The sequence below is a fragment of the Acanthochromis polyacanthus genome, chromosome 12, assembly GCF_021347895.1.
Source record: "Acanthochromis polyacanthus isolate Apoly-LR-REF ecotype Palm Island chromosome 12, KAUST_Apoly_ChrSc, whole genome shotgun sequence".
Classification (NCBI taxonomy): Eukaryota; Metazoa; Chordata; class Actinopteri; family Pomacentridae; genus Acanthochromis; species Acanthochromis polyacanthus.
The window spans coordinates 21,957,290-21,969,877 of record NC_067124.1 but is presented as its reverse complement, the minus strand read 5'-3'; positions in this window follow the sequence as shown (position 1 = coordinate 21,969,877).

Below are 12,588 nucleotides of genomic sequence, written 5' to 3'. Positions count from 1 at the left end.
ACATTTCACTCCAAATCTCAAATGTCAGCGTCATGTTGGTTTAAGAGGAAATGTTAGGAGATCACCAGTGAGTATTTTTCACCCTCTGGGCACTAAGAATATAATAACAGACTACAATAGCTAGACATCCATTAGTGGTTGAGATTCTTGAGACAAATCTGTGAATGGCTGAAAGCGATCTAATCAAACTGTCAGATTAAATGCCCTCTATTATCAATTTGCTTTTATTTAAGAACTAGTTTCCTAATTGATTAGTTACTAAGCCTGTCCAGTAGATTTGTTGTCGGTGCTTAGTAGTGGTTGTATTAACAATCCAGCATGTGACTGACTGATTGATCAAGCTTTAATCATGATTGTTCTCCTGTTGTTGATTGATGGATCTTAAACGATCCACTTCACACATTGTTAGTGGACTTTTGACATTAATAGCTTCACATCACACACGATCTGAGTAGCTTTAGATAGAATCACCTTTGATGTTGTTAATATCAGTGCAATTCAGGTTGATTAAAACAACACTTTCTTGTGTGATTTTTTACTGTTACTTCTTGCCTGATAAGGCATCTAGTTATTTCTGTCTTTGCTTGTGAAACTGGTTTGTGGATTAGCTGTGGGTGACTAACCATATCTGATTGCCAAAAAATGGTTCTATCTGCTGCTCTCCAGCTCTGATCATCCTATCCTCTTCTGTGTTTTCTTTGCTCGCTCTCCTGCCTTTACCTTCCTTGTCATAACACAGCTCCACAGCATTGGCTCGGAGAGAGAGGGAAAGGGAGCGAGAGGGAGATAAAGGAGTGATCCCCACATTTCACACACACCTGTTTCTCATTCTCAAGCTCATCACTCTTGACGGGGCAGACAGGCCGGTGAGGAAACACAGCGCACGAGAGCCACTGGAAATATTTTACCCAGAATATAAACAGGCTCCGAAACAGAGCCACGCTAAGGTTCACATGATCCATACATAGTGTATAAATCTTAAACAAACTCTCCTCTCCTTTTGTGTTTTCTGCTGTGTTGCCCCTCAGAAACAGTTCACATTTAACGGACCAATGCAGCCCGAATGAAGCTCAGAAGAAAAGCGATGTTTCAAGGTAGGAAAACGTGTAAATGTGAAGCTTAAAAATAGAAAATGGGCTAAACAAAGCCTTTAAAGAATACAGGTTTCAAAAAGAGATCAAGACGCTCCTGTGTTGCAGAGGAATGGCATTTCTCAGAATAGAAACTCCAGTTTCTGCAGAACTAAGTTTGAGCAGGCAGTCACGCTACATTTGGGGCACCTCCAGACTGGAGCCACGGCCGTCCACTGCCACATCTGGGGGCGGTAACACAATCTGCCGATCCCATTCCCTGACCTCTGCCCTCACAGCTCCGACTCAAGGAAGCCACACTTCCTGCTGAGCGCTGCGTGCGAGGTGCCGAGCGACCTCAACCTTGTTTGACGCCATCGTCGCCCCTTGGAGGACATTTCCTCCACATCTTTATCTTTCACTCTCTGCTGCTGCTCTGTGTTTGCGGATGGCCGATGTAGCAGGTGGCTAATTCCTAGCACGGTTCCTGGTGCCAGTCAGTTATTTAAGACCCTGTTAACCCGTGGTGATAATCCTGTAAAAGCTGTGAAACATCACGTACTGCGAGGGTGACAGAGACAACAGGGTTACATTCAGGGTCTAAAAGGATCCGTTATGTTTCAGCTGTGAGAGATCAGGCTGGTAGCCGTTGGTGGCACCAAATGGAGGTGAAAGAACGTCTCCACCTTCTCACAAATGTTCCCTGTGAAAAATCTCCATCTTACTGATGCAGTTTTCCTCTTATTGATCTTCCATAAAAGTCTTGTTTTCTCAAAGTGCCTGAAAACTGGTTAGAACATGAAATATTTATGAACATCAAAGTTAAAAATAGGCATCATTAGGTATTATTTATGAAGGTATGTATTATTTATTAACTATAAAAAGGGCAATCGAAGGAAGAGAAAGCAATTCTAATCTAACACACTTTTTGTAAAATTCATTGAATATGTCCTTAAGGTGCACCAGCTGTCCATTCTGCTTGTGTACAGAAAAAATATGGTGTTCATACACAATCCTGGCTCTGCAAAAAGGCAATAAAGTGGATCATATCTATCCACACAATACTATTCCAGTGTGTTCTATGTGCATTGATGCTTGTGCGTATTGATGCTATGGCACAGGACGGGGAAACGGGCAGAGAGAGAATAAAAAGGATGGTAAATCGGGCTAAATGCTAAACATCAACAATCTTTCTTCACAGAATTGCACCTTTGCTTCATCAATGCTTTGTGGCTGTGACTGAACAACCCACAAAATGTTTTCAGAATCAAATGCTGCTGAATCCTGATTGGTTCTTTTTCTAGCTGCCATCTTCAATCCAATCATAGAGCAAAAAGAAGAAACAGGAATACATAAGTCTAAATCTAGGAAATAAGCTAAACTGTTGTAACTTGGGCATACAATAGCAAATTGATCCTTGTGTAATTTCTGACGTTCCATGAAAATTTCATCCAAATCCCTTCATCTGTTTTTGAGCAATGTTGCTAACAGAGAGACCAACAGACAGACAAACCAACACCACATAACTCCGCCGAGGCTCCACCTCCTTGGCTGAGTAATGAAGAGTGCAAATGCTTCCTCTGAGATTATGTATAAACTTCACCTCCTCAAATACATCTTTATATAGTAAGCAGTGATCTTTATGTAGTGGATTTAAAGATTATTTTATAATCGGATAGAATAAAGCGGAGCACCTCAAAAAAAGGCTAATGAAAAACATACTCTTAATTCTTGCTTAAACAGCTTGAAAGTATTGTTAAAAGGCTTTATAATGATGAAAATGTCCTGAAACATTGGTACATTTTGCATTGTATACAAGTCTTCAGTCCCTCTTAGAGATTATACTTGTTAAATCCAGATATCTGCGTAGCATGGCTCATAAATGCAGGTCCTTGAACAGTGTTTTAATCAAGTATGAGCTCTGAAGACATTTTAAGTGATTGATGGGCAGTGCCATGTCCCGTCTAAATACCTTTTTACATCTTCTTAGTCAAATACCTCAGCATCTATCCATAAGCCAGCTCTGGACTAGTTTCCTCGGGACCTCTTTGCAGCTTCTGCTTGCACATGTAATCAAACACGAGGACACTAGATACCCACGAAAAAACTCAAGGAGGTATTAAAAATGAGGCTGTCAGACTTTTCACGTACTTTGTGTCTTTCCATGTCACCCAGCAGCAGCTCAGTATCAGTATCAGAAATGGAACACATAAAGTACAGTGGGACACTTTCAGATGCTTTTACAGTGAAGCATATCTTTTTTTATATGAGAGTTGCTATTTAATGCCTATTGGCTTTAAAAGAACATGTCAAATAGGATCATCAAACCTGAATATGTATGCTATAAGAGGGGAAAAAATGCACTTTTAAAACTTCTTGTCCTCAATCTCACTATCTCACTTCTAATTGGTCCTCACCAACACAGAAGCACAAGCACACACACAGTCAAAACCACACAGGCCCGAGGATTAATGACACTTCAAAGGGAGGAAGCTGCGCTGTGGCCAGCTTCCTGCCCCGGCCCATCTTGGACCATTTGCTGGCATCTCGGTGGCTGATGAGGAACCTTGTGAGCCATGTGGTGGCTATTTGGAGGCACAGAGGTAATTGTCAGAGGTACCCATTGCTGTAGCAGCACTCTGTCTTCAGTAGGTTAAGTTCAACTATGAAGGGGCACCTTAACCTTTCGTGATATCACTCAAATTTGATGGCACCCATTTGTTAAGAAACAAAAAAGCTTCATGTGTTTGATTGTGAAATGTGGAGGGTTGTGGACCAATTTCCAAAACAATAAACATGACTGGCTTCTTGAATTACACAAGGTCAGGCTAAAGGATTTTGCTAAAAAGGAATGATAAAAGGACTTCTCATCATTTCCATATTGATTATATGTCAGCTTTGTGTAATTGTGGAGGTGCCACTTATAGTGATAAACACACAGAGAATTATCCCCTCTCAGTTATATAGAACTGCAGGGGAACTGTGAGCTTCTTTCAGCTCATTGTCTTGATTTGGGTTCACTCTCACTGCTCTCATCAAATGTAAGCTACCTGCTCAGCATGAAACAGGTCATAGAGAAAGTTACTGATTAACCGGAGCAGCTGAAAAGCCAAATGCTTCACTTAGAATTTAGTGGCGACCAAAGCTGAGCTAAAAGACAGTGAATAGTTGACATGCTTTCACCAGAAGGTCAAAAATACAACTCCTAATCCTAAATCCAACTGTGCTTCTAATGTGAAGTACATGGTTGCTGCATTAGTTCTAAAGATCTAATGTGTCAGATCTATATTTACAGCATGCTCCACTTTCATCATTGGTAAAAGAGAAATTAAAAACTACTTTTTACAACAAAAACATGTCATGTGACACCGAATGAATGCAATTATCAGCTGAATCTGTTTTATGTAACTTCATAAGGAGTTGCTCCCTCATTTTCACTGTCTGATCCATGAAAGTTCTGCTTTGGTTCAGTCTCACTGTTCTTATGCACATTGAAGGTGCAACAGGCAGCTGTTTTTAGTGAAAGCTCTCTAACAAATTATTGTATCCCACCTTACCAGCACCAAATCACAAACAGACACTTTAGCAAGTAGCTGATAAAAGAGTCAGATCGGTATCATAAGGCTTTGATAGAGACCAAAAGCTGAGCTAAAGGAGGGCAAATATTGGACTTTCCAATATTAGACTCCTAATTACTGATTTATAAGAAGCAGATGTATAAGGAAGGAGCACTGAAGAAGCATTCTCCAAATCAGCGATGACATTTTCATTAATCAGTTAAGATCTTTCCTAGACTTACTCCAAAGTTAAAGGTGGAATCAGCAATATTAATCCAACACAGTTTTGGGTAGTGACAGGAATGTAAATCTGGTACATGTTAACTTTCTAAATATGCTAACTAGCTCGCTATAAACCATTTAATCAAGAAGCTTTCTCCAGAATCAGATGCCACCTTTAGCCAAGTGCTTTGAGTTGCCTCAACATGACCAGAGAAACCTTAATGTTTAGCCTGCGGTAGAACAGGAAAAAGTGAAATGGAACATAAAATTGCAAAACATTTTACAATCAAAATAGAATTTAAATTGTATGTGGAGCTTGCTGAGGGTTTTTAGACATATTCAGTGTTTAATGCATGTTCAAAAAAATCCAGGCAACATTAATCAGTCTTTAAAAACATTTATCAATGCCAGATTAGTGTCTAAGTGTCAGCATTTCATCTTCAGTGCTGCAAGTTTATCAAAAAGCTCTTATTAACCATAAGATCTTCATTTTCAGTCTTCCTCTTCTGATGTCTATGTAAGAGTAGTGACTTAAAACCCAGACCTGGTGTGTCCTCCTCTGTTTACTTTGCCCTCTGTGCTGACCTTTAGCCATCTACCCGCCACCCCACTACTCTCCTGCCAGTTACGACACCTTTTGTTTGGCCTTTCCATCTGGTGAAGGAACACCATGTCCTGTTTTGTTTTAGTGCTCACAATCTTTCTCAGAGAAGAAGAGGGAAAGAGGGGAAAAAAATTGATGAAGATTTTCACAAAGTCTTGATCATGTCACAGTTGTTTGGGTGTACATGAAGCCTTGTTTTGTTTAGGCTCCAATGTGCCATCGCTCTGATTGATGTAGCCAAATCTTGGCGAGGTGTGAAGTCCTGTGTTGTGGATCACAGCCATCTGGTAACATGCCTCTGGACAGCACGGCGCTCCATCATATTGTTTGCCGAAGAAGGCAGCCATAATATGTTGGGATTCCAAAGTGTGCAATAAGAATGGCAGGAATCCAGTGTGTGCAGTATTTCCTCTTATTAAACATCAATATTTGTGTTAGTACAGAGAATAGCAGCTATTTCATCTCATAGGAGACATTCCCTGGGTATTTCCAGTTGGCTCAAGGATTCATAGCCTCTGGCAGAACATCTTTCCTGTGGTGAAACAATACCAGAAGTTGGTAGGCCTCACCAGAGAAGGGGCTGGCATTATGAAAAGCATGCTGTAGTGAGACTTAGAGGTCAGTCAGGCAATAGGTCTCCACATAAACAACCCAAACCAACCCATGCAGGCTTTCTGTGAAAACAAACACTGGAAAGTAGGGGATTAGGGTTTGCATGTGGGTCAGCTGCTTGACTGGAGAGGTTGTCATGTCTGCATGGCAGCTCTGCCACCTGCAATAATACTGAGTACTGTAAATGTTGAGGTGTTTGTTGGAACAAGATAGAAAACCTGCATTGTGCTTCTGTTGTAAGAACCTTAAAATTCCTATTATGAAAGTGATGCTCTACTCAGCTGTGATCATCTTGAACTTTCAACTTTAATGTTGTGCTGACGGGAAATTTGTCTCACAGGCATGGGACACACAGAACACAGATGAGCATTTGCTGATCATGTTGATTGCTGTAAATTTTAATAGTGACAATTTTATTAAATACAATTACTTAATGAGATTGCAGAAAATCTCAAATTTGCAGGAACAAACGACCCAAGCATCCAGGAAAAGTTAAGATACTGAATAACTCATAGTAATAGTCTTAATTTTACTATACTATGTCTTACTGCACAGTTGTTCTTGCAATGTAGAAGCGTTATATTTGACATACTTCAGTAAAAAAAAAAAACATCCAGAATGTACTAAATATAATCCATATTAGAGAAAATAAGAAAATACAGCACCTCAAAATCTACCTAGCAACCCCGTAGAGATAAATATTATGAAGTCAAAACAGATTTGTGGTGTGTTGCAGCTTTAAATTACATTATTTTGGCTTGTAGTTTTTTAATTACATCCAATTAATATTGAAGTGAAAGTGTGTTGTGTTGCTTTGAATGTCCCTGGACAATGCACTGGAACTTATATTTCAGACTTTTTGAGGCTATAGACTTTTAGAAAGAGCTTGTGGAAGGATAGTTGGGCTGTTTTGCTACTTTTGCCAGATGTTTGAAAATTCTCCATCCAGTAGTAGAGGATGAATCTGGACAGTGAGGCTTTACTGGGAGCAAGAAAAACTTCAAAGGCTTTGATCGCAGAATAAGAGGTTGCCAAACAGCCTGGCCATTCACTTCAAAAAAATCTGTCAAACAGGTGCAGATTTTGATCGAGGCTAATCGCCTCAGTCTTCCTGTTGAGGCAGAGCAGCTCAACCCTATAAACTTATATAATCCTATACTACATCTACACCACCAATTAGCAACATTATGGAGGGCTCAACATCTGTCACAGGCCACTTCCACCTCAACTGTACTCCTCCAGCAGAGGGTCCAGGTGAAATTAAAATGGTTTCCACATGTATTCCTGTTGCCTGGTGATATATGGCTCCTGTATGCTAGCTAATGAGCTACACCGAGCACAAGGGTCGTCTGGAAGAGATGGCTTGCAGACTGAGCCTAAATCCTGCAGTTAGCGAACAAGCTAAACAAAGCCCTATCTAAGCAGAGGCCTGTTGTAATTCACCTCTGGATGAAGTCAGCTGAAAGAGGATGTTGTCCATCTCTCTGTGGTCCAATAGTTCTCTCTGATTTTTCCGTGTCCAGCAGGAAGATAGAAGTTTCATCACCTGTCCGATGGCAAAGGTGTTGAGGAGTGTAAGTGGCTCTGTGAGAGGCCCTATTGTCCCCCTAGGGTTGGAAGTTTGGCCTCCCTTTGTGCTTGTCCCTCAACAGGAGACACAGACCTTTTACCATCCAGGGGTTTCAGCCTGTGGGGACACGCGTGAGTTCACTCTTACCTGGTGTTGTGGCTCGGCTTTTTGAACAGTGAGGTGGTCGGATGAGGCTGTCAGCACCTATCTTGTCCCAAAACATGAGACTAAGTACACGTACCTTGTAGTGACATGAGCTGTGGTGATGTGGCACATTTCACCAGTCTCTTGTTTGGTGCTGTTCAGGCTCACTTGAGCACATCTTTCATGTAGTTGATTTAAGCTTTAACAGATCATTTTCAGCAAAGCTCTGCATACTTAAATAGCTTTTGTTATGAAAAGCAGCAAGTAAAGATTACGATATAATTTGAAACATGTGGTATAGTTAAATAAGGTTCAAATTTTAATGAATGGGGGCTTGCAACTGTTTGGATCAGCCATGTGTTCACCAAACGTTGCTCGAGTTAATGAGGGTTGGATTGCAGCAGCTTGCTGCCGGGCCAAAGGCTTTGCACCCAGGTGCCAAAGTGCTTGTTGCCTGTTTGACAGGACAGTAACAGGCAGCCAGCGCCTGTGCCAAGTTCTGGGTTGTAATTCAACCAGTGTCAAAATGATCATGAAACCACAAGTCATGGATCAAAGCCAAGGGCACAGATATGTAGCTCTTTAATGTTGTTCTCTTCCAGTTTGGGGTCTCAATTTTAAATGACAGCCATTTATTAAACACACCATCTGAATTTACAGCTTTATATGATGTTAATGCCATTGAGAGAATGTCTGTCGCTAATGAGCTTGTGTCCCCAGGGAAACTAATTTACAGTCACTTGAAAGATGTGTCCCCACCCAAACAAATGTTTCTGCTCCAACATGTGAGTACAAAGACACGAGCTTTCCATAATGTGTCCCAGTAGGCATTTGGTGATATTGTGTGCAACCTTGCAAAGGCTTGCCAAGCTCACAGATCTTTGATTCTGGTCTTTGGCAAATGTCACCCTGATGCTGGCAATCTGTGAGCTCCCATGTTTCATGGTTGTCAGTCACAGAGGTGGTCTTAGCTTTTAACCCAGCGAAGTTTCAAAGAGAGTGGATTTTCCCAGTGCCATCAGCCATAATCAAAATCACATTGTCTACAGCTATTGGCCCATGGTGAAACTTGGAGGCTTATCCTGAATTTAACTTTGATTAGGCTGGGACTTTGGATTGAGTTGCCCACCATTCTCTGCTCTTTGATCTGCAAGAGCTCTTGCAGGAAGCTTTAGTACCCCTAATCAGCAGTTTCTGGACCAGTCCAAACTTCCCTGAGGGGTGCAGAGAGAAGACTGACCCACAATGTGAGCATTACGGGGCGAGACTGAAGTGGGAAAACAAGACCAGATTGGCAGACACACAGTCTGGCTCCAACCATGGATAACCTCAGGGTACTCCCATGCCTAACGTCACATGGCCATTAAATCAAGGAGCTTCCGTTAAACTGGACACAACTGCTTTTGACGCTAGGATCTGACACACTGACACCCTTTATTTGACCATTACAGGGACCATTGCTCAGTGCACAGTTGCTGACATAAAGGGGAATTTGACAATGCTCAAGGGCAGTAATAAATTAACAAACACTGCTGCTTGACCAGAGGCTGAATAGTTTATTAAGCCTCTGGTCAAGCAGATTGCATTTTTTTAAACTGAGGATATTCTCCAACAGTGTATAGGGCCAAAGTTAGCTGAGCCACTTCAAGAGAAATACTGATTTAATAAATTAAATAAATGCATTATAAATAGATAAAATGCAATGTAAAAGTAACATTTAAACTGCTGTAACTGAATGGGGCCCGTTGTCAGGCTTTTCCAGGCTATGTATTGTCAAACATACATGGCAGTTATTCTGAGACATCCATTTGGCTGTTTCTTTAACATCTGTCTGTACAAGTTGTGAACCATTTCGTTTAGTTTTTTTCCTCTCCAATTTGGTCCAACTGACCCTGTAACATATACTCATCTACAAGCCTTTGCAGGACCTACAGCTGCCCAAAACACCTTTCTCTGCAAACTTTTGCAGAGCTGTTTATGTGTGTTTATGGCGAAAGGTAGTTCTAGCTTAAGTTGTAGAAACTGGACAACATATATCATGTATGTGGAAACCACAGATTGTTTACAAAGATAGACAAACCCTCCATGACATCATGCCATCTTGACTGTGTTCGACTCCATCTGACTCTAAAGTAATCAAAAAATGAGCAAAGGGGTGCAGTGGGAGTGCAGCTGAGAGAGGCCATAGATTGTCCTATGACAGAACTCACCCATCACTCAGAGTAGCGACATCCTTCATTAAAAGTTTAGGCCTAACATACGTAAATAGGCAATTTATATTAAAGAATTTACTCCCTCATAGTTGTCATGAATTGGAAAATGAGCTATACAGACTATTCTCTGTACTATGCTGTAAATACTTCTGCTGTAAAGTTGAACATTTAAACAATGTGGTCTATTGGGAGTGGCTTGCTTTTGGAGACAGCCTCAAGTGGCCATTGAAGGAAGTGTAGTTTTTGAATTTTTGTGCTGGCTTTATTTTCCAACCCTTTGTGGAAACAAGAAGAGACATCAAATGCTACCAGTGAGGGAAAATAATTTGGGTTCCACTGAGACTATCCATGTTAAAACTCATAGATATCCAGCATTCTGGGGAAACAGTCATGTACTTATCATCTATCAAGCAACCTTCCCCTTTTGTCAGGGGCCAAATAGTTCAGGTTAGTCCTTGTTTGGAGATCTGGGCCCTTCTCGCCCTTTAAACAATGTAAAATGGAGCATGACCTTCCCCTCTGACTTTTTTTCAGACCTCCCACTCACAAGTTGTTTTCAGAGGTCGCAAGTCTGCCTTGGTCAGTGTCCTCTGTCATTTTGTATGGCTGGGTCACCCTGATTGACCCGTGTGCACTATTAGTCACGGAAAACCCTCTCTTCCTTGTTTTACATCCTGCCATAATCATGGTACAGGATTTACCTTGTCTAAAAATACAAAGAAATGTGCTTTTCTTTTTGCTGTATTTCACAAACACCAAATTACAGGTCTTGTTTGGCATTTGTTTCACGTTTTACTGCTGCCCCTCACCCCATCTGTCTGTAGTTGGTTTGTTCTGCTGCAGGGTGAAAAGGTAAAGAAGGGCAATCAGACAAGAATGGCTAAAAAAGTTTCTAGGATACAAGTAGCATCATGTTTACAGATAGCAACACAAGATTAGTGTTGTGATATCACTAATGCGAGATTAGCCGTGACAAAAAAACACCATGGTAACTTCAAATCTATTTGTCCTCTTGTTATTCTTAACCCTGCTACTGCTCCTTTTATCAGCTGATAGTTTCTGCACCATCTCCAGAGACAAAGCATTAACAACAGAGAAGCTATAAACAGGAAACAGAGGCCCTCTCTGGTTTCGTCTCATTGCTCCCAGGAAGAGACAGCCCCATTTCAAGGACTGAGTGACACAAGCCAGAACACACACACAAACCAAAAGTCCCCAGCATCTATTGAGTATCAGACTTTACTTACTCTCCTGACACCATAATCCTCCACTCGTAGACATGGCGAGTGGAAATTTATGTCAACTTTCAGAGTGAGCTCGCAGGGAACATTGATCTCACCTGAAAAAGTCCAAAAATTCATTATAGCGGATGCACACGGACATGAGGCATACTTACTGTTAGTCAGGACTTTTCAAAACATGAAAGAGAGGAGTTTTTATTGGAAGTGTGATGATTCATGAATATGGGGAAAAATATGCAGTTCTGTTGTTGCTTCACTTCCTTCTCAGCTTTAGGCTGCAGAGTTATGTTTTTTTTACATTCTGGGAGCTGATATTTTGATATCAGGACAATAGCTGAGCCTTAGCAGTACCTATGAATCACTGAGAAACTTTGCTTGAAAGGAAGAGTTATTTTAGGTTTTTTCAAGTGTATTATAATAGAAAACCCCATGGAAATTTGCTTCACGGGTGCAGATAAGACACTGCATATGAATTATTTACTTAGAAAAGTTAACTTTTCACTGAATGATAGCAAATGGCAGTGAGGTTTATGTCTCTCTACCAAACCTTACCTCTTCAGCCTTTATCACTTGGACAAACATACGCCCACATACAGATGAGGATCGTCCGAGTGGGAGTCCAACCTGACTGACTTGCAGCTGTGTCAGCAGGAGCTGGAAAAATCCCGGAGAAAGAAAAAATAACACAGGCGAGAAAAGGAGGTAGAGGAATGACAGAAGATAAGAGGAAGGGTGTTTGTGTTGGTCTGCCTCTTCTTTTAGTTCCTGGAGTTTTACTTGACATATGGGTGTAAATGTGGGTTTGTATGTTAAATGTCTCTATGTTCATACTGTTTAAGTGACTGAGTATACGATTGAATCAGTAAATGCCCTCCTCTGCCTGTGTAAATGCTTCAAAGAATATTCATTAAATTACTACTTCATAGGAATTTAGAGCTTAAACTCTCCTATTCAGACAAAGGAAAATACAGAGAGGCTGCCTACAAATATAAACCGGGAGTCACTAGACTAGACAACATAATCAAATCTACATATTGATAAGCCTAGTGTCCATATACAAACATTACAAAAAATAAAATACCCACTAAAGTACTTACAAGATCTGCAAAATATGTACAAGCTCTATGGGACATTTCTAGCCAAGAGCTGAATTCAAATTCGTTAAACATGTTGTGATGCAATATTTTTCTTAATTTATCATATTTTGCTTTTATTGTTTATCAAAATATAACTATTTTGTAAGTTAACTCTTTCAAAGTTGTCTCCACTAATGCAAAGGGGAAGTCATAATTTATAGCAAGTTACATCACAGCAATAGAAAGACAACATGCACCCAGTAGTTCTTAATATAATGT